The sequence below is a fragment of the Podarcis filfolensis genome, assembly GCF_964270895.1.
Source record: "Podarcis filfolensis genome assembly, chromosome: 3".
Lineage (NCBI taxonomy): Eukaryota > Metazoa > Chordata > Lepidosauria > Squamata > Lacertidae > Podarcis > Podarcis filfolensis.
This window is the reverse complement of record NC_139606.1, coordinates 108,376,470-108,397,969: the sequence shown is the minus strand read 5'-3', so window position 1 is coordinate 108,397,969 and position 21,500 is coordinate 108,376,470. Positions and strand designations below refer to the sequence as shown.

At 45.8% G+C, this 21,500-nt stretch overlaps 1 protein-coding gene and 1 long non-coding RNA gene across 47 annotated transcripts in view; one reads left to right on the top strand and one right to left on the bottom strand.

Moving 5' to 3' along the window:
• The window catches only part of LOC310758919, a 438,564-nt gene extending 417,082 nt beyond the window's left edge, over nt 1–21,482 (bottom strand). The window contains exon 1 of the long non-coding RNA XR_014546094.1: nt 21,126–21,482. This is a non-coding gene — a long non-coding RNA (uncharacterized lncRNA). The remainder of the gene's footprint in view (nt 1–21,125) is intronic.
• The window catches only part of NRXN1 (neurexin 1), a 986,669-nt gene that overhangs the window by 354,325 nt on the left and 610,844 nt on the right, over nt 1–21,500 (top strand). The window lies entirely within an intron of this gene.

The following is a 21,500-nucleotide window of genomic DNA, read 5'->3' as shown; positions in this document are numbered from 1 at the left end:
ATCTGCGCATGCACGAGCGGCGAAACCCGGAAGTAACGCACTCCGTTACTTCCGGGTCGCCGTGGAGCATAACCTGAAAACGCTCAACCTGAAGCACATTTAACCCGAGGTATGACTGTATAGGGGTGCAGCAGGCTTGTGTGATGATCCCAGCCACCCTCCCCCATGATAAATATCATTGTTCAAAACTGCTTGGACCTTGTTCACTGTTGTTAAGATTGTGTCAGGTGTTCAATGTCTTGAATCAAGAGCTCTGGAAAGTGAGTCCTGGCTGCATGCTCCCTGTACTCATGGAGTTGCTGATCAGAAGAGGGAATTGGTTTCATCTGGGGCACTCATACCATAGGCCAGTGGTTTTCAACCAGAGTGCTGTGGCACCCTCGGGTGCCTTGAATGATGATCAGGGGTGCTGTGGTGGCAGGGGGCACATCTCTTTGGGGCAGGGGAGCAGCTCAGAGACCAGGGGCGGAAGTTGCGGCTGCTCAGAGCACTCGCAAGGAGAGAGGAGAAGAGAAAGGGCTGAGGGAACACTCCAGAAGGGAGGATGTTTGAGAAAGGGTGAGGGGCTGCCAGCTCTGCAGGCAAGGGGTGACATAACTAGGTTCCTGAGCCCCACAGGGGTGCTGCAGAAAGAATGTAGTTGGTCAAGGGAGCTGTGGATCCCCAAAGGTTGAAAACCTCTGCCATAGGCCACAGTCCTCCTGGTCTGTTCTGCAGAATCCTATGGTCCCACAGCTGCTGCTCTCTTGCATCAGTCAGGGCAAAGTCAGTGTTGCTCTGTGAATCTATCTTAATTCATCCTGCAGTCTTTCCTGTCCTGTTAGCTGCTGGGACTATATAATTCTTCAGCAGCACACACAAACACAGAGTTGTTGAATGTTTCAGTCAAACACTTGAAAAACCTCAACGATGTGTTCCCGCATTAGATACGAGCAGCTTAGTTTTGCTGCTGCCCCGTTCCCTGCTGGTGCTCCACAACCACTTCCCTGAAGCCTAAATATAGCCTTATCAATATACTAGAATTCAGCAATGCTGTCATGGCTGTCATGTCTTCCCCCCACCCACTCATCCAACTGAGAAATAAAAGGCCGAGAAAATTATATTAGAAATCAGGAGCCGCTTCCCATCTAATAAAAAAGTCCTCTGCACTGGTTGGCACAAAAAATATTGCACCACTACTAACTTTTGAACTCCTAATGCACCAGGGAATGGTGGAGGGGTTGACTTCACCTTCTATGGACAGCTTAACTCATTTTTTTAAACAACAACAACAACTACCCATTTATAGCTATTTTAGTAATGAAGGTGCCCACTACAGTGGTACCTTGGGTTAAGAACTTAATTTGTTCTGGAGGTCTGTTCTTAACCTGAAACTGTTCTTAACCTGAAGCACCACTTTAGCTAACAGGGCCTCCCACTGCTGCTGCGCTGCCACTGCACGATTTCTGATCTCATCCTGAAGCAAAGTTCTTAACCCGAGGTAATATTTCTGGGTTAGCGGAGTCTGTAACCTGAAGTGTATGTAACCTGAAGCATATGTAACCTGAGGTACCACTCTACTTACTTATTTTTCTTCCTTGCACAGGCTGAGTTGGGGCAGAAATGTCCTTCCTTTGGTGGGCAGTTGGATTCATCACTATGTGTTCTATTCAGGTTCTGACTTTATGATTCTCCAATGTTTAGGAAAGGTCTGGGAGATAGCTAAGGCTAACCAAGGAAGATAGTGCCCCCTCCAGCTAATTCTGTATATTCGACAACAACAGTTCAACAATTTGTATGTAGAATTAGCACTGTTGAGTTTCTTTTCTAGGGGCATTGCTTCAGATTTTAGTGGAGGGAGGGGAAAGATGTCAGTGTATCAGACATTAATTATAGTTGTGTCTAAACTGGATAAATCACCTTTTAAAACATCAACAACACAAAGCAGCATATAATAATAATGTTGTTGTTGTTTAGTCGTTTAGTCATGTCTGACTCTTCGTGACCCCATGGACCAGAGCACGCCAGGCACTTCTGTCTTCCACTGCCTCCCGCAGTTTGGTCAGACTCATGTTTGTGGCTTCGAGAACACTGTCCAACCATCTCGTCCTCTGTCGTCCCCTTCTCCTTGTGCCCTCCATCTTTCCCAACATCAGGGTCTTCTCCAGAGAGTCTTCTCATCTCATGAGGTGGCCAAAGTATTGGAGCCTCAGCTTCACGATCTGTCCTTCCAGTGAGCACTCAGAGCTGATTTCCTTCAGAATGCATGCGTTTGATCTTCTTGCAGTCCATGGGACTCTCAAGAGTCTCCTCCAGCACCATAATTCAAAAGCATCAATTCTTCGGCGATCAGCCTTCTTTATGGTCCAGCTCTCACTTCCATACATTATTACCGGGAAAACCATGGCTTTAACTATCCGGACCTTTGTTGGCAAGGTGATGTCTCTACTTTTTAAGATGCTGTCTAGGTTTGCCATCGCCTTTCTCCCAAGGAGCAGGCGTCTTTTAATTTCGTGACTGCTGTCACCATAGTAATCATAATACTATTCGTATTATTATTAAATTCATTAGCTAGCCTTCACTAGAAGGTGTCAGGGCAAGTTGCAACAGTTTAAATTTCACTATTAAAAAAAAATGTTTAGCACGTATAATTTGGGCAATGTGTAAGGAGAATGCCTCATTGTGCAAATCTGCCTAATTCACATTAATTGAAACCAGTGCTTTTTTCATATATATATATATATATATATATATATATATATATATATATATATATAATGTTTAGGGGTACTCTCGTTATCCTACTCATATTGAAATACTGCCCCTCAACGAGGTCAAACTTAGATTCACAAAATGTTTAGGGGTATGCGTACCCCTGTGTCGCCCCCCAGAAAAAACAATGAAACAATGCCCAAGCAGAAACACAGCCATCCTTCAAAATTCTCACTTCTCCAGATTTTGAAACACACACACACGCACACGCGCGCGCACACACACACACACACGTACATGTAGATGGGGGATGACGACTGTACATAAAATGCATAAGTAAAAATAACGCAGAAAAATGTTCTATCAAAGCAAGCATCCTTATTTGTACCAGAATGTAATGGACCAGGATGTGCATTTGTGTTCGTGCCACTGGGCCAACAGACCACACCCACAATCAGATGCACATTCCAAGGATTAGATTTATATCAGTGGTTCTTTATCCAGGAAGTGAGGACATCTGTTTAAAGGGAAGGATGCCTAAGTTGAATCAGTTTATTTGGATTGTAGAATCAGAGCACAGAACCAGTAAACAGGCCAGGAATGCTGCTGTTTCTACTACTACTAATTATTATAATTATCATCATTTTTATGATCTGAAGTTCAGTTTGGCACAATTCTGCATCACGAAAATTCATCAGCATTTCATTGCACATTTCTCCTAAAAGGCTCATTTCCCCCGATATTTTTTGCCCAATGAACACATTTTTGCAATCCGTTTTTCCTAATGCAGTGCGTTTTATGTAAGTTGTTTTCACAAAAATGTGCACTTACTTATTTACACATTTACAAGTCACACACTCATTGAGAAATAAAACAAAAAGGGAGAATGTGGCATATAAAACCGAAACCAACAAAGATATCCATATAAAGGTAATTAAAGTCATTTAAAATAATAATAATAATAATATAAATAAATAATAAAATAATAAAATAATAAAATAATAAAATAATAATAATACTGATTGGGTTAAAAAGAAAGAAGTCCGACAGTGGAATGGCCCTCTTCAGGAGATGGTGGACTCTCTTTCCTTGGAGGTTTTTAAGAAGGGGTTGGGTAACCATCTGTCATGGATACTTTAGCTGAGATTCCTGCATTATAGGGGGCTGGATGAGGCTCAGAGTCTCTTCCAATACTACAGTTCTATGATTTTATTAAAATTCATGTTGTAGAGGCCTGTCCAAGGAAAGAGATCTGAATGAAGGGAGTTGTGGCTTCCACTAAACCCCTATAGGCAGAGAGTTCCACAGGGCAGGCTTATCACACCAAAGGCTTGGTGCCTATTGATGGTGAACTGAACCTCAGTACAGTGGTACCTCGGGTTACAGACACTTCAGGTTACAGACTCCGCTAACCTAGAAATAGTACCCCAGGTTAAGAACTTTGCTTCAGGATGAGAACAGAAATCGCACGGTGGCAGCAGTGGGAGGCCCCATTAGCTAAAGTGGTACCTCAGGTTAAGAACAGTTTCAGGTTAAGAACGGACCTCCAGAACAAATTAAGTTCTTAACCAGAGGTACCACTGTATTGTCCTGTCAGAGGATCTCAGTGATCGAGGTGTAGCATAACCAAACAGACATGAGATCTGCACTCAACCCTAGTAGATGCAATGTTGCTTACTATTTTCTTGCTGTTGTTTGGGGCACTGCATAACAAAACTTGGAAGAGTGTGGATTTTGGAAGGCAGCAGTATTTCGGTAGGGTATTGTTTCAGGAAGTACATGTTTGGTAAAGGTAAAGGGACCCCAGACCATTAGGTCCAGTTGTGGACAACTCTGGGGTTGCGGCGCTCATCTCGCTTTATTGGCCGAGGGAGCTGGCGTACAGCTTCCAGGTCATGTGGCCAGCATGACTAAGCCACTTCTGTCGAAACCAGAGCAGCGCACGAAAATGCCGTTTACCTTCCTGCCAGAGTGGTACCTATTTATCTACTTGCACTTCATGCTTTCGAACTGCTAGGTGGGCGGGAGCTGGGACCGAGCAACAGGAGTTCATCCCGTCACAGGGATTTGAACCGCCGAACTTCTGATCGACAAGCCCTAGGCTCTGTGGTTTAACCCACAGCGCCACCCGTGTCCCATACATGTTAGGTAGGTTCACATTAACATGCAAACTGTACTGAACATCTCCCATTTTCTACAGGAGCAACACTTCCTCCTGCGCTGGGGTGGGAGATGGCGTGGCACTGCCTGTCAGTTTCCTCCTTTTCAGTCTCAATGTTGCCCTTGCAGGACTCAGCAGGGAGAAGGACAGGGACAAAAAAACTGAATGAGGGCTTACCTTTCCTCTGTGCTTTCTGAGCACGGCCCACACTTTAAAGCTCTGTGTCCAAGCGCTGAATGGCAAACTGCAGAAAACACAAATTGCTATTTGCTCTGCTTCAGATTTAAAGAGCAGGTTTTCACAGGGAAAGCCCCAGAGCAAAATAAATAAATACAGGGTGCTCTGTCACAGGGCTTTGAAGCACGGACCTGTGCTTGGAAAAAGTGGGACAAACCCTTAGTTGACGCCACCTGTCATTGACTCTGGCTTCAGCTACTGTTAGGCTCCTTGGGTGGATCTACAGATAGAAAAAAGCCACTATAAATAAGTCAGAAATTAAATCGTTATAACAAAAGGGAAAAACAGTTTGTAAAAATCGCACAGAATTTTTATTTGCTCTTCATCGCCATCTGGTGCTGCATGTTTATATCACATTCAAAATGTTTTTTGACTAATGTAGCTGAGCCCCTTGTCTTCCACCCCACCTGTCCCAATGGGCACAAAACACCATGGCTCTTGGGGGTGATCCAGCCATGGGTCACCTGCATGAGTCTGGGGGGGTAGGACAAGGTGGTCTTCAGCTCTGTGACTGTGGGTGTGCTAGCAAATATTATGTGCAAAGGGCATCCTCCCCATCTCTCCCAAAGGTAAACAGAGGGACAAAACACCAACACTGGTCTTATCAGGAACAGCTGCTAGAAAATGAGGACTGGGAAGTTGCAATCGTTGGAGTGAATGAAATGTGTGGGGGGAGGTGGGAACCCGCTTTGTGTAGAAAGCAAGTGTGGTGTAGTGGTTAAGAGCAGTAGACTCGTAATCTGGTGAACCAGGTTCGCGTTTCCACTCCTCCACATGCAGCTGCTGGGTGACCTTGGGCCAGTCACACTTCTCTGAAGTCTCTCAGCCCCACTCACCTCACAAAGTGTTTGTTGTGGGGGAGGAAGGGAAAGGAGAATGTTAGCCGCTTTGAGACTCCTTCGGGTAGTGATAAAGCGGGATATCAAATCCAAACTACTACTACTACTACTACTACTACTACTCTTCTTCTTCTTCTTCTTCTTCTTCTTCTTCTTCTTCTTCTTCTTCTTCTTCTTCTTCTTCTTCTTCTTCTGAAATCCTGTGTGCTAGGAAGCACAATGTCAAATGTCCCTGGGCTAGAACCCTTTTTCATCTATTGAGTGAGAAGGGCTGGTAGCTTTACCCAGAGTATGCCCACTGAAATTAACAGACCTAATTTAGAGGTCTTTAAGCACAGAGAGATAATGCTGAAATTGGCAGTGTGTTCAGCTTTATATCATACATCCTAACAGAAGTGGCGAGCATAATCACACTCGCATACAGAACATGCAGTACGTACAGCTATGTGGGTTGTCGGTAAATACTTTCACCGATCCTGGCCGAACTGCACCAGCTGCTGCTTAGCTTCCAGGCCCAGTTGAGTTATAAAGCCTTAAATGGCTCAGGACCACAATACCTCAGTGACGACCTCTCCCCAAGCGTCCGGGTTGCCATATGTCCAGATTTTCCAGACATGTCCTCTTTTGGGGGGGTAGGGGGGATAAAATGTGGGTCCGGGGGGATTTTTTAAATCTTGGCAAAATGTCCATTTTATTTTATTTTTTGGTAGCAGACTCCCGCTCCCCAGCTGAGCCAGCCTTGGTGCGAGGCTGGCTGGAGCATTGAGACCCTATTGCGCAAAAATGAGGTCCTGCATGTGTGTGTGTATATATATATATAATTTGTATTTGTGTGTGTGTTGAGGGGAGGGGAATATAGTAGCATTTTTCAAAATAGGAGGAGATGCTATTTTTATTTTTATTTTGTCCTAGATCTCAGGGAAGTTCACAACAGCCTACTGCCCAAAAGACTGCAAGGAGGCTGTGTGTGTGTGTGTGTGTGTGTGTGTGTGTGTGTGTGTGTAATCAGGCCCAAGAAAACATGCACTTTCATTGTTGTAATAGTTTTAGGATTGAAATGGGCTCAAGTATTTTAAGTTTTGATTGCTCTGAGCTGCCTTGTGGGCCCCTTGACTAGGAAAGTAGAGTGTAAATGGCAATGGAAAACAACAACAATCAGTTAAAAGATATTAATGAAATTCCCACGACTGATCTGCCTAGGAATTATGCTCGCTATGACTATTCTAGTGTGGGTCAAACACATCGATCGAGCGGATGTGTTTCCAGAGACTGGCACAGAAAGCTGATCAAGTCAGAGGGAAATTTTCCTCTGTATAGCAAGAAACTATACATAGAGGGACTTCGCAGAGCATTTGTTCCCTTCGATTTCATGAGATGTAATCTAGTGCAATGCTGTTGAAGAACACTTCCCACATGTTCCTTGGGGCAGTGCAGCTGATCATGTCTCAATGGCACACTTTTCTGTGGAGGAGACTGAGTGTTGCTCCACATTCATCTTAGAAGCCCCGAGTCATCTTTGCATATACGCTTGTGTTCTTTCCCCCTTTGCTGTTTAAACAGAATGGAGCCTGCACCTCTTAATGCAAACAAGAAGGCACCTTCCTGCCTTCCTACTGCAAGGCCTGCCAAAAAACCCTTCTAACCTCCTCCTTCCTACCCTGGGTTGTCAGATCTATGCACTCCTGTAACATTATTGTGCTTGCTCCCAATTGTAGCACTTATGCTCTTTCTTTATTCCATGGGTAGGCAAACTAAGGCCCGGGTGCCGGATCTGGCCCAATCGCTTTCTAAATCCGGCCCGCAGCCGGTCCAAGAATCAGCATGCTTTTACATAAGTAGAATGTGTCCTTTTATTTAAAATGCATCTCTGGGTTATTTGTGGGGCATAGGAATTCATTCATTCCCCCCAAAAAAACATAGCCCGGCCCCCCAGAAGGTCTGAGGGACAATAGACCAGCCCCCTGCTGAAAAGGTTTGCTGTCCCCTGCTTTTTATTCCCTCTTACTTGGGTAGTGAGGGACGCGGGTGGCGCTGTGGGTTAAACCACAGAGCCTAGGTCTTGCCGATCAGAAGGTCGGTGGTTCGAATCCCCGCAACGGGGTGAGCTCCCGTTGTTTGGTCCCTGCTCCTGCCAACCTAGCAGTTTGAAAGCACATCAAAATGCAAATAGATAAATAGGTACCGCTCCGGTGGGAAGGTAAACGGCATTTCTGCAAGCTGCTCTGGTTCGCCAGAAGCGGCTTAGTTATGCTGGCCACATGACCCGGAAGCTGTACGCTGGCTCTCTCGGCCAATAAAGCGAGATGAGCGCCGTAACCCCAGAGCTGGTCACGACTGGACCTAATGGTCAGGGGTCCGTTTACCTTTACCTTACTTGGGTAGTGGGGATTTTTTTAAAGGAAGACTTTACCATTGACCCTCCAGATGTTGCTGCATCGCAACTCCCATCATCCCTGGCTACTGGCCATGCTTGCTGGGGCTGATGAGAGCTGTAGTTCAGCATTACCTTGACAGCCAGTGGTTCCACACTCATGCCTTACAGCAAGGATGAGCAAACTATAGTCTATAGCTCACATCTAGCCCATGGGTCCTTTTCCTTGGTTCTTGAGGAACCAGCCAACTGATGTGGACCCTGATGACTTATCCTAACCATAGAGAGAACGTCTTTAAAAAGGTGCTAGTGAACCAAACACTGTAGAACAACAATTCTAGTCCAGCCTATGGAGTAATGTCCTTAGATTCCTCTTGGAGGCATGTGCTGCCTTCACCACTATTTCTGCCTCACTGGGTGGATGCTGAAAAGTCCCCCCTTCTGCTTTACAAGGTTAGTTTCCATTTATACGTGTGTTTGTTTTGTTATCACATCTTTTTCCAATGAGGCCTGAGATGGCCTGAATCATGTCTCCCTCTCTCCCTCTTCAATTTTATATTGGAAACACTGAAAGCTTACAGTAACTTTTTTTTTTTTTGGGGGGGGGGAATCCGCTTGTTTGATTACAGTTGTACAAGTAAATATTTTAGAAGAGGAGCCGTGATCATGCAGGCAGTGTAGTTCCTTGGGGTGCCCCCCCAAGACATTTTGCTGCCTGAAGTGAAGGACAATATGTTGCTCCCTTGCCACACTGCATAAAGGAGCTGGACTGACAGCTGAATCTTGTTTAGAAGCTGGCAACAGGGCAGCAGCCTCCACGAACCCTGAGGGTACTAGGCTGGTTTAGTCGCTGCAGAGCAGGTCATGTAGCTCTGTATTTCAGCAGAGGCAAACCACTGAGGGGTTCTGCTACCCCAAACCTGCTGTATTCACTGCCCAATTCAGTCACCTCACTTTACCCAATGATAGGACCAGCCCTGCAAGTTCCACAGCAATATGAACCCTAAATGACCTCTTAGTACAAGTTGCATGTGTGTGAACTCTCCTGTTTTTCCCCCTCTTTCAACCACTCTTTTCAGCCAAAGCAGTGGAAAATGTTTTCTTCCAGGTGGTGCAGGTGTAGCTATTGTCATGAATTCCTCATGAACAGGAGCGGATTCACATGTGTCCCTGCCCCGGGCTAAACAGCTGCAGGGACCACTCACACATCTGCATAGCCAGCATTATGAAAGATGAAGCCATAAATCCATGTGCCTCATTCAGTTCATGCACTGGAATTATATCTGGGGCACTTGGGTCTGTTGACAGTGGTGGTGCATGCAAAAGAGGCTGGAGGGGGTGCTCTGCTTGGCTACTTAGTCCTGGGATAGCTCATTTGGAAGATGGCCAAATGAGTGTAGTTCATCTCAGGGCCATGGGTTCAAGCCCCGTGTTCAGTGAAAGATTCCTGCATTGCAGGAGATTGGACTAGATGATCCTCAGGGTCCCTTCCAACACTACAATTCTATGATTCTATGATTCTGAAGTGGATGGGGGCCCTTGCTGTTACTGGAGAGTGCTGGTTGTCTGCATCACAGGCAGGGATCAGACCAGGGCTACCCAGTGCATGTGCTACATCTGGAGCATGTGTGTCAAATTATTGCCATCATCAACCCATGTGCGGTGCTGCTCAGCACTCTCTAGGTATGATGCCTACAATGCATCATGCCCCACCATCTGCTATTCGATTGCTTGTTGGTAGTAGAGCCTGTGAATTGACTGAGGTTTCACAGTAAGGGAAGATTCATCACTTACTGAGTTTGCCAGTGTGGTGTAATGGTTAAGAGCAGTGGACTCATAATCTGGTGAACCGGGTTTGCTTCCCCGCTTCCCCACATGCAGCTGCTGGGTGACTTTGGGCTAGTCACACTTCTCTGAAGTCTCTCAGCCCCACTCACCTCACAGAGTGTTTGTTGTGGGGGAGGAAAGGAAAGGAGATTGTTAACCGCTTTGAGACTCCCTAGTGTAGTGATAAAGCGGGATATCAAATCCAAACTCTTTTCTTCTTCTCTTACTGGTAGCAGCCAGAATATATATTCACACATACCCTTGTGTGCATCGCCCCTAGTTAGGTTGCTCCTATTTTGAGCTGTTCTATATTATTTTGAACATTGTGTTATTCTGACCGTGGGAAATTCAATCCTCAGCATCCCCAGGTAGGGTTCGGAAGGACTTCCTGCCTGAAATCCTGAAGACCCACTGCCAGTCAATGTAGACAGTACTGAGGTGGATGGACCAGTGTTCTCACTCAAGGCACCTTCCTTCCTTCCTTCCTTCCTTCCTTCCTTCCTTCCTTCCATCCATGTTCCTATCCCCCGCCCCCCCGCCCCAGTTTTGCATGCAGTCTTAGTCCACATACGCCTACATGCACAACTGAATTACCCCCAAAGACTGGCTCTGTTGGCAAATAATTGCATTTAAACTCTTAGTTCAATGGTCTATGAGGCAGTGTCATTGCTGAAGCAAAGCAGGTCTGGGGCTGGCCAATGCCTGGATGGGAGAGCATCCTGGGAGACCCATGTACACCAGCTTGGATTTCTTGTTGGAAGGAAGGTGTAATATAAAACATACCAAACAAACAAATAATTCAGTTGTCACAGATAGCACTTTTTGCATTTCTTGGCCATTTAATCCCAGCCTTTACATTCTCTCTCCCCACTACCCTACAACTTCACACCTATGACAACATCAGATAACACTTAATTTATGTGATGATGTGAGCTCTGGTTAATTATAGCCTGTGCTGTCATACGGTGCTAGTCTTCTAAGTTTTTTTGGTGTGTGTTTGCGTTTGGTGAGGAAATTCTGCCAACGTTACATTCCGAGTGAGGTGCAGATGCATTCGTTTTTGTAGCATGACATGAATGAACAGAGCTCCTCTGGTAGTCAAAATGTACTTTATGTCACTGTAGAAAAGGAATGTTTGGCATTCAGCAATCAAACACAGTGTTGCTTATCAAGAGCATGATATTTGCATGATAAAGGATAAATTTACTCTGATAACTCCCTGGGGCAAATACCCTTTTTGACTTAGGACCCTTGGATCTTGTTGACTGTGGGGGAGGTGAAGATTAAACATTTAGCCACCAGCCCCAAACCTGGTGCCATTTCAACTTTTTGCTTGACTTGTTAAAGCTGCATTGCTAATCCCCCTCCAGGCCCAAATTTTGTGTCTATCCTTTCATCTCATCCATTCAGTAAGTAAGTAAAGTGTCTATTCAGAGGCCAGTGGGAAGAATCCTTTCTGAAACACAACACTTAGCTTGCTGTTCCCCACGTTGCACAGTTTGTGGTTGCTGATGTTGGTGATCCTAAATACCGTATTTTTCGCTCTGTAAGATGCACCTTTTCCCTCCTAAAAAGTAAGGGGAAATGTGTGTGCATCTTATGGAGCGAATGCAGGCTGTGCCACTATCCCAGAAGCCAGAACAGCGAGAGGGATCGCTGCGCAGCACTGCCTCTTGCTGTTCTAGCTTCTGGCTTAGCCGCGCAAAGCCTCTTCATGGCAGGGGGAGCCTTCATCCCGCTGCCCTGAAGAGGCTTCACGCGGCTATCCCTCTTGCTGTTTTAGCTGCTGGCTTAGTCCCTCAGTCCCCACCTCCTGGAAAAGCCCCCAAGAGTCGCACTCCCTTTAGAGAGCTGTGTGGAGTGTGTGTGTGGCTCTTGGGGGCTTTTCCCTGAGGAGGGAGTGATGGGCTGCTCTTCTCCCTCCTCGGGGAAAAGCCTGCAAGTGTCACACACACGCTCCACACAGCTCGTGAAAGGGAGCGCTGAGCAGAGCCTGGGATGCATACAGGCTCTGCTCAGCACTCCCTTTAAAGAATATATTTTTTTCTTGCGTTCCCCCTCTAAAAACTAGGTGCGTCTTATGGTCAGGGGCATGTTATGGAGCGAAAAATATGGTATATCTCAAGCCCTGTTGTGTAGACTTGGGTTGAGCTACAGCAGAAGCAGCCAAAGTTGTTCCAGATGTTACTGGAATCCAACTCCCATCAGCGCCAGCCAGCATAGCCAATGGTTAGTGTAGATGAGAGTTGGAAAAATGCCCGCCCAGGAAGGGTGCCAACTTTCCAGGCACCGGGGCTTCTCTCCGGTGTCCACTCTCTGGCTTGAATTCTCCCTCAGTCCAGAGAGACCAGTGATAAGCGACCCCTCCCTCCTGAGAGGAGCACACTCGCATTCTTCTGCCAATCCATCACAGAAGAAAGAGACAGTCCGTAGTCTACTCCACTACTTTATTAAGACTGTACAAACATGTCTGCTCTCCTGAGCAGCATAATACAAGAGACCCCGACTTGACTCCAGCTTCGACTCAGAAGTGAAAGTAACTCACAGTAACTTCCCGGTTACAATGAGAACTGGCTGAGACTTCCTGTCTCATGCTCAGAGACATCACATGATGTCAACAATGTAGCTGCTGCTCGCAGCTGGTGGGAACTGAAATCCCAACAAGTTGCAATTCAACAGCATGGGGAGGGAGGAGGCACCATGTTGGCTGTGCCTATAATATGTGACCGAGAAGCAGAAATCAGGTGATACACTGCAGATAGGAACATGCTTGACTTTCAGTGGGTTAGGTCATCAAGATCAGGGAACAGATCTAGCACCTAAATAAATGATATCTCCGGATGCATTCCTTTACTATATGTGTAGGGAACCTTTGGGCCCTCCAGATGTTGCTGAGCCACAACTCCCATCATCCCTGGCCAATGGGAATGATTTATTTATTAAATTTGTATACCACCCTATGTCCATAGGTCTCAGGGCGGTTCACAACATAAAGTTGCAATATAGAAACTACAAAACACGTAATAAAAATAATTAAAGCAAATAATAATAATAATAATAATAATAATAATAATAATAATAATAATTTATTATTTGTACCCCAGCCATCCAGATGGGTTTTCCCAGCCACTCTGGGCGGATTCCAACAGAGATTAAACATACACTAAAACATCAGTCCTTAAAAACTTCCTTAAACAGGGCTGCCTTCAGATGTCTTCTAAACATCAGGTATTTGTTTATCTCTTTGACATCTGATGGGAGGGCGTTCCACAGTGTGGAAGCCACTACCGAGAAGGCCCTCTGCCTGGTTCCCTGTAACTTGGCTTCTCGCAGTGAGGGAACTGCCAGAAGGCCCTCAGCGCTGGACCTCAGAGTCCGGGTAGAACGATGGGGGTTGAGACACTCCTTCAGGTATGCAAACTAATAAAAAATACATTTTCCCAACAAAAGCCCCCAAAACAATACCCCGGCCCCCAAACACAAATACAAATTAACATTTAAAGACAATATAAAACAACTCTATCCCCCCAAAAAAAATTAAACAACACCCACCCAAGTTAAAACCCCATCCCTGTTAAAAGCATAATTTTAGCACAAGGGAGTTGGCCCATGCCCTCGCTCCACCCAGGAAGTACTACTCCCAAAGGGATGATTCCCTTTGGTGGTGGCCCCACACCCAGGGCAGGGAGGCTTTTATAGAGCTGCCCCAGCAACTGGTGCATGCCTAACTGGACCAGCAGATGTTTCTAATACTGCCTGACTGTGCAGGGTCCTGGTCCCTGCCCTACTTGCACACCTGCAGGCAGGTCCTGGTCTGGAAGTCCTCCAAGAGGCCACAGGTCCAGCAGGTTGTGGTGGGGAGATGGAGGTCCCCCAGGCAGCAGCTGCAGGCAGGTCCTCTGCTGCAGTTGATGGGAGCTGCAGTTCAGCAACATACAGTGGTACCTCGGGTTAAGTAATTAATTCATTCCAGAGGTCCATTCTCAACCTGAAACTGTTCTTAACCTGAGGTACCACTTTAGCTAATGGGGCCTCCCGCTGCCACCACCGTGCGATTTCTGTTCTTATCCTGAAGCTAAGTTCTTAACCCGAGGTACTATTTCTGGGTTAGTGGAGTCTGTAACCTGAAGTGTATGTAACCTGAAGCGTATGTAACCCGAGATACCACTGTACTGTCTGGAAAGGTAATGCTGTCATTCACTTTTGTGGAAAAGCAGAGAGTTAAATTTAGGGCAGTGTTGCACTGAGGTCAAAGCCTATCCCATACCACCCATCCCTGACACTGGCAGGCTAAAGGGCTGCAACATTTTGCAGGATTTTGTTTTTCCCCCTCCCTCCCACGCCCCTGTTTCAGTATACAATCTCTTCCAGCAAAATTGATGGGCCCTTTGCTAGTGTAAATTAAATAAAGCAGTGATGAAACAACCAGAGGCTTATCTTTCAATACCAAAATGCTTGGTCGACACACACACACACACACACACACACACACACACACACAGCATCCAGCATTGCCTCTGCGGAACTTTTGAGACTGGGCTTTGAAGGACCTCCAGGAAAATGAATTGCAAAGCTGGTTAGAAAGCCTGTTTGGTTTTTCCGATTGCACCAGTGCCCAGAAGACATTACAAAGAGCCTGCTTTTAGCAGACCACAGAGGCCATAGTGATAGACAGAAAGAGGCAACTCTTTTTGTAAATCAAAGTCTGGAGCATGAATTATGTCCAGGAGGTGATGCAAAGCCAGAGCATGCATCTGAACACAGCTGTAATCTTATTGATTAGCACTGTATGTATATAGTCCATCTGGAAATTCTGTAGAAATAACAATAGGTTGAAAATATATATAACATGTAAAGAGAAAGAAGGAACAGCATAATTCAGATGTGGGGAACTTTCAGCCCTGCAGATGCTGCTGAACTACAACTCTCATCATCCCTGGACATTGGTCTGATGGGAGCTGGAGTTCCCCCGTATGAAGGGTTTAACCATCAATCCCTCTTCCCAGGGAACTCGGAGAATTGTAGCTCTGTGCAAGGAATAGGGGTCTCGCAACAACTCTTAATAAATGGCAGCTCCCATAATTCTCTAAAGGGGAGCCATGACTCTTTAGAGTGGCATCACAGAACTTTAAATGCATGGTGTGGAATGTGGCCTGGGAATGGTTAGGTAGAAAGCAGCTTCCCTGTGTGTTTCCATCTCCTGGCTGTGTAGTTTAACTCAGGGATTTGGAGAAGGGCCACAGCACAGTGGTAGAACCTCTGCGTTGCACTCAAAAGATCCCAGCTTCATTTCCCTGCATCTTCCAGGTACCGCTGACAAAGACTCTCAGAGAACCACTGTCAGTCACTAGATGAACCAGTGGCTTGATCATGAGCTTCTGTGTTCCTAACATGTCCTAATAGGAAACCCCGCCTCTGTTTAGATCTGCATGCAGCACCCTCCAATCCGTGCCATTTATCCACCACATTGTACAGTGGGTGGCTGAAAACTTGTGTCCTGAGAAATACCACACTGAGCTGTTTTCTGGGGAATTGAAATGACAGCTTCCTACCCAACACTGCTCAGAAAATTGCTGCTGCTATTGCCACCACCAGCAACCACATGCTGACTGCACTTCACTGTCTGGCAGCCAGTATCCCGGGATACCGTATTTCCTAGCCCTGCCTTGAAAATGCTGATCAGCTGAAGATGTCTCTGCTATGGCCATGTCTCCTTTTTCCCTTGTTCTTTCTATTTCCCTGGATCATTTGGGAGGGCTCTTGAGAGCAGGAGAAAGTGGCTGGGGATTTGTAGCACTCGCTCACAGTGCTTGCAAAGGACCAGACTCTTTCAGGGCCAACAATGAGATGTTTGTTTATCACTATCTGAAATCAGTCGTCACCTCCCACCAGTCTTACTGGGCTGTCCTCTGCAGAGTGGCTCAGAATAGCCAAGTTATTGTCACCATCCCTTCTAGCAAGCTGTTGTGCTTTCCCCCCTCATGGTGCAGATCTGCAACCCGGGAAAATGCCTTGCTACAGATGATGATGATGATGATGATGATGATGATGATAATAATAATAATAATAATAATAATAATAATATTTATATCCCGCCTTCCCCAGCCGAAGCCGGGCTCAGAGCGGCTAACAACAGTAAAAATAACACAGTTTACATAAATTCATAATAATTTAATATGAAGTTGAATGGGTTGAATGAGTCTACATCAGGGGTGAGGAAAATTGTGTCTGCCGGATAGTAGTGGACTTCAGCTGCCATTATCCCTGACCATTGAACATACTGGCTGGAGTTGAAAGATAGTTGGAATCCCACGAGATCTGGGGGGTCGGGAAGCACAGGTTCTCCATCCTTGGGTGTAGTAATAATAATGATAATAATAATAATAAATTTATTATTTATACCAAGCTCACATGGCTGGGTTTCCCCAGCCACTCTGGGTGGCTCCCAATCGAATATTAAAAATATGATACAGCATTAAACATTAAAAACTGCCCTGGAATATTCCCAGGAATAAACCTGAAATAGTATGTGAATCCACAACCTTCATAGGTGCCATTGATCAACTGACCAAGTTCTATTGTGTTACATTTTTGTTGTGCTGCTAGACCAGACTAATGTCTATTAATTTCTCATTTATTGGGACCAGATGAATGGGTTCAGAATCCTCAAAATCTTTCTCAAAGGCACCAGCATTGGCACGTTGCTAATAATAATTGATTCATTCAGTGCAAGTAATAATAACTGCTGGGTGCTTATTGTTTATTATGCTGATTCGCAGCGTCAAAACCAATGGCTTAAAAGAGTGCCACAACTAGCAGTTTACTACAGAAGAAAGATGACTTAGTCGTATCTTATAACTCGTGAAGGAAGCAGGGAGGTGTCTTGAATGCAGTGAAGTTGCATCACACGCAGGGCTTCCGTTTCAGAGACAGCACATATATGCAAACTTGTGTATAGCCAAAATTTACCTGGCTGCTAGCTGGCAGAGGGAGGGGGGAGTAGGCCCTGTGGGGAGGCCCTCCCCATGTCTCCACTGCCTCCCCTCACTCTAACATGTGCTGCAGAAGCATTGAGAGGGCTCTAGTAGGTTGGTTTCCCTCCTCTCAGGGGTGTTGTGGCGAAGAGAGAGTGCTGAGCAGCAACCTGGCTCCCCCTGCTGTGGTGATCGATGTCTGGCGGGGAAATGGCAGTGGGTGATCGGCTTCGCCGTCAGCAGCAGCCTCCCGGGCAACTGTTGAAACAGAAAAGGGGGAGAGAGAAAAGCAGAGCTGAAATGGAGAGGAGGCGGCGGGAGGCAGACAGACACAGAGGGAGACAGGCAGAAGAAAATGGGTGAAAAGGATCTGGAGTGCTGCATTGAACACAAATAGTTGAACTCACACAAGTTAAATTTGCATTTGATGCAACTATGCTGTGTGGTGTAGTGGTTAAGAGCAGTGGACTCGTAATCTGGTAAACCAGGTTCGCTTCCCCGCTCTTCCACATGCAGCTGCTGGGTGACCTTAGGTTAGTCACACTTCTCTGAAGTCTCTCAGCCCCACTCACCTCACAATGTTTGTTGTGGGGGAGGAAGGGAAAGGAGATTGTTAGCTGCTTTGAGACTCCTTAGGGTAGTGATAAAGCAGGATATCAAATCCAAATCCAAATTCTCAGTCAGGGCTTGAAAATTTGCAGCGAAGCTATCAGACAGGCTCCACCTTTTGTGTTGAAAGATGTTTTATTTTTGTTTTTTTAATGCTCAACACATTTAAAAATCCCATACATTGCAATTATATACAAATCTACTAAGAAATAAGTCCCATGCAGCTGAACTTCCTCTTAACTGTGTAGAGCAGCGGTTCTCAGCCTGTGGGTCCCCACATGTTGGTGGACTACAACTCCCATCATTCCTGAGCTCTGGCCTTGCTAGCTAGGGGTGATGGGAGTTGTAGTTCAACAACATCTGGGGACCCACAGGTTGAGAAAGGCTGGTGTAGAGAATTGCAGCCTTACTGTGCTGAGATCTTTCCCCACCAATCACGCTCTTGCTGTCCCTTCTTCATATCACGGCCTCCTTCTGAAATAGCTGAGAGCTGCTTTGCAATGTCACCCTCTTGCCGTGCGTGCTTTGCAGGCGGCGTGGCTCAGGAGCACGCCCCAGGTTTATCCTCCTTCACCAGCATCACCCATGCATGGAATGTCATGTGTGACTGTGCTATATGCACAGAAAATGCACATATCTGGCAGGAATCACAGGGACTTGGGCCAAATACCTAATGGCCATAGGCTTTGACTTAGCTTAGAAAGCTGCCCGGCATGTGCTTTGGCACAGGAAGGAACAGGCTTGTGTAGCCTCAAGTCCTGCACAGTTGTGGGTGATGGTGCTTCCCTGACCTCCCAGCAGATGGGTCACTGCTAGTTATTTGGAGGGAGAGTGGAAGAGGCAAGGTTACAAGGGAGATCAGCACTGTGCAATTGCAGTGTTGGGGCAGGGGGTTGTATTGGCAACACTTAAGCTGGCCTCCCCACCACCTTACCCTCCCCCACTTTTCCTCCTGGTACACAGCCGCGACTCACCTGCCAAGAGCTCAGAGAAGCATTGCTGCCCCATCCTCCCATCTGCTGCTGACCCTGTGATTGACAGTATAAAGCCTCTACACTGGTTAGTTCCTGCCTGCTATTGCTTAGCCAGCAGAGCAGATGCAGGTGGTGCTGTGGCCTAAACCACTGAGCCTCTTGGGCTTGCCGATCAGAAGGTCGGCGGTTCAGATCCCCGTGAGAGCTCCCATTGCTCTGTCCCAGCTCCCGCCAACCTAGCAGTTCGAAAGCATACCAGTGGATCAAATCTATGCTTCCAGGTGCCATAAGAAAGCTGCAGAGATAGTGCAGGGTAGTGCACACCCTGGAAATGTTCTCTTTCAGCTTCTGCCTTCTGGAAGAAGGTACAGGGTTATAAAGACTAGGACTAGCCATCTGAGAAACAGTTTCTATCCAAATGTGATTTTGGTTTTAAACACAGTATAAGATAGTCTCTATGTGAGTATACTGTATTCAGTTATGGGGTATCAGAGTTTTTAGTCGCTAACCAGGCTGGGATAGTTGGGATAGCAGGCTTGTTGGTTTTTGAATGTCTGCTGTAGATTTTTCAATTTTGTTGTTGTGTATGGAACGATGACAATAAAGATTATCGTATCGATTATCGTATTGTATCAAGTAGATAAGTAGGAACTGCTATGATGGGAAGGTGAATGGCGTTTCCATGCTCTCTGGCTTCCATCGCGGTGTCTCATTGCACCAGAAGCTGTTTAGTCATGCTGGCCACATGACCTGGAAATCTGTCTGTGGACAAACGCTGGCTCCCTCAGCCTGAAAGCGAGATGAGGGCCACAACCCGATAGTCGCCTTTGACTGGATTTAACCATCCAGGGGCCCTTTACCTTTACCTTATTAACTGTCCACTGTACGTTTGTCTCCGACTTTAGTAGCAACATCTAGTAATTCATTTCTAATGACAGATGGCAGGGATCCTGGCCTGGGAAACCCTTTTATCCCAGGTCCAGATTTGGGGACAGCAATCCACAGACCTGACCTGGTCCTGATAATGACCTGTACCTTTGCTGCATCTCTGCCATTAGAAAACGGAGGGTGGGTTGCATGCGCAGGGTATGTGTATATACTGAGCTATGTTGTTGCTTAATATTTGGGAGGTTGTATACCTTCAAAAGCAGCTTATACATGTTGGAAAACATGGAGTCCAATGATCAGTGTGTGCAGGAATTGCACCATCTCCCCCTCCCCCATGTAGAGTCTCTGCAATGGGAGATACTGCAAACTGATCCTGAAACTAAGGTGCAAAGTTCATATCTTGAAGCACACTGTCTCTTCCATGATAGAGCATTCAACCATGAAAAAAGCCTAATCATCATCCTCAAAAGCCTTTCTTTTCAGTAAAAGCATTTTCCGACATTACTTGAAATGGCTCCAGAGGTAGCTTCTGCATCAAAGAATCCTTTGATTGCGTTGATTGTCCTTAAATGCTAGTTTTCAAATCTTGTCCTTTGTTAAGCTGGCTGCCCTGTTGTTTTAAATCTCCTGACTCTTTTTCTTTCCTGGTTCGAACCTTTCCTGTGCTGTGCTGATAATATCACACTTAATTATGAGAAGCATGAAACTCCCATTACACAGTGTAAATATGGGTGCTCCTGTCGCTTCTATGAGAGATGCTTAACTCTCTTTCCTTGCAATATCACTTTCCCCCCCTTTTCATGTTGTATTGATGTTGACTCTCTATTTCCTTTCTCCTGATATGACAGTTTACTGAATCTGGAGCAGGGTCACGCAGTCCCCACTTGAGAGAACTTTAATTGGTTTTGAGAAAACTTGTTTGGCTTTCTTGGAAATGCCTCAGATGTTTTGCCTGGAAAAGTCTATAAGAAAGTAAAAACCTAGAGGGGTAACTAACAAAGCTAGGAAAATATATTTGCAAACATAAAAAATATGAATGCTGTGCATAGCTATAAAAACCCACACAGAGCTCACGGATAGACACAGTTTCATTCACATTCAGTTCGTGGGTACAATTTCACTGTAACAATTCAAAGCAGAGTTAATGTCTTGCCCGAGGAGAAACTTGCAAAATTGCTTCAAACCTGGCTTTATGTGAAATTCCCTTAGGAGGGACTCTAATCTGGAGTGACCCAATTTTGGTAATTTTGACGGCCGTGGATCTTAGACCTGATTCTTTTAAAAGAGCTGCTGCAAGATGCCTATTTTAAATCTTTTAATCTAAATGCATGCGAATTCCACAGACATATATAGCTGTCCCCTGTAAAGATTCTTTGTTTTTCATCAAAGTCTTGTTGGGTGAAAATTAAAGAATTAATGTGATAACTGGCTGCACACACACAAACACACTTGCACCCCAATTGCCATGTGGAAACAGTGACTAGGAGTTGGATTTGCATGCAACCACAATGTCATCATAAGGCCTAGGTTCATTTCATAGAATCATAGAATCACAGAATCATAGAATCATAGAGTTGGAAGAGACCACAAGGGCCATCGAGTCCAACCCCCTGCCAAGCAGGAAACACCATCAGAGCACTCCTGACATATGGTTGTCAAGCCTCTGCTTAAAGACCTCCAAAGAAGGAGACTCCACCACACTCCTTGGCAGCAAATTCCACTGTCGAACAGCTCTTACTGTCAGGAAGTTCTTCCTAATGTTTAGGTGGAATCTTCTTTCTTGTAGTTTGGAACCATTGCTCCGTGTCCGCTTCTCTGGAGCAGCAGAAAACAACCTTTCTCCCTCCTCTATGTGACATCCTTTTATATATTTGAACATGGCTATCATATCACCCCTTAACCTCCTCTTCTCCAGATGAGTTGACTCCA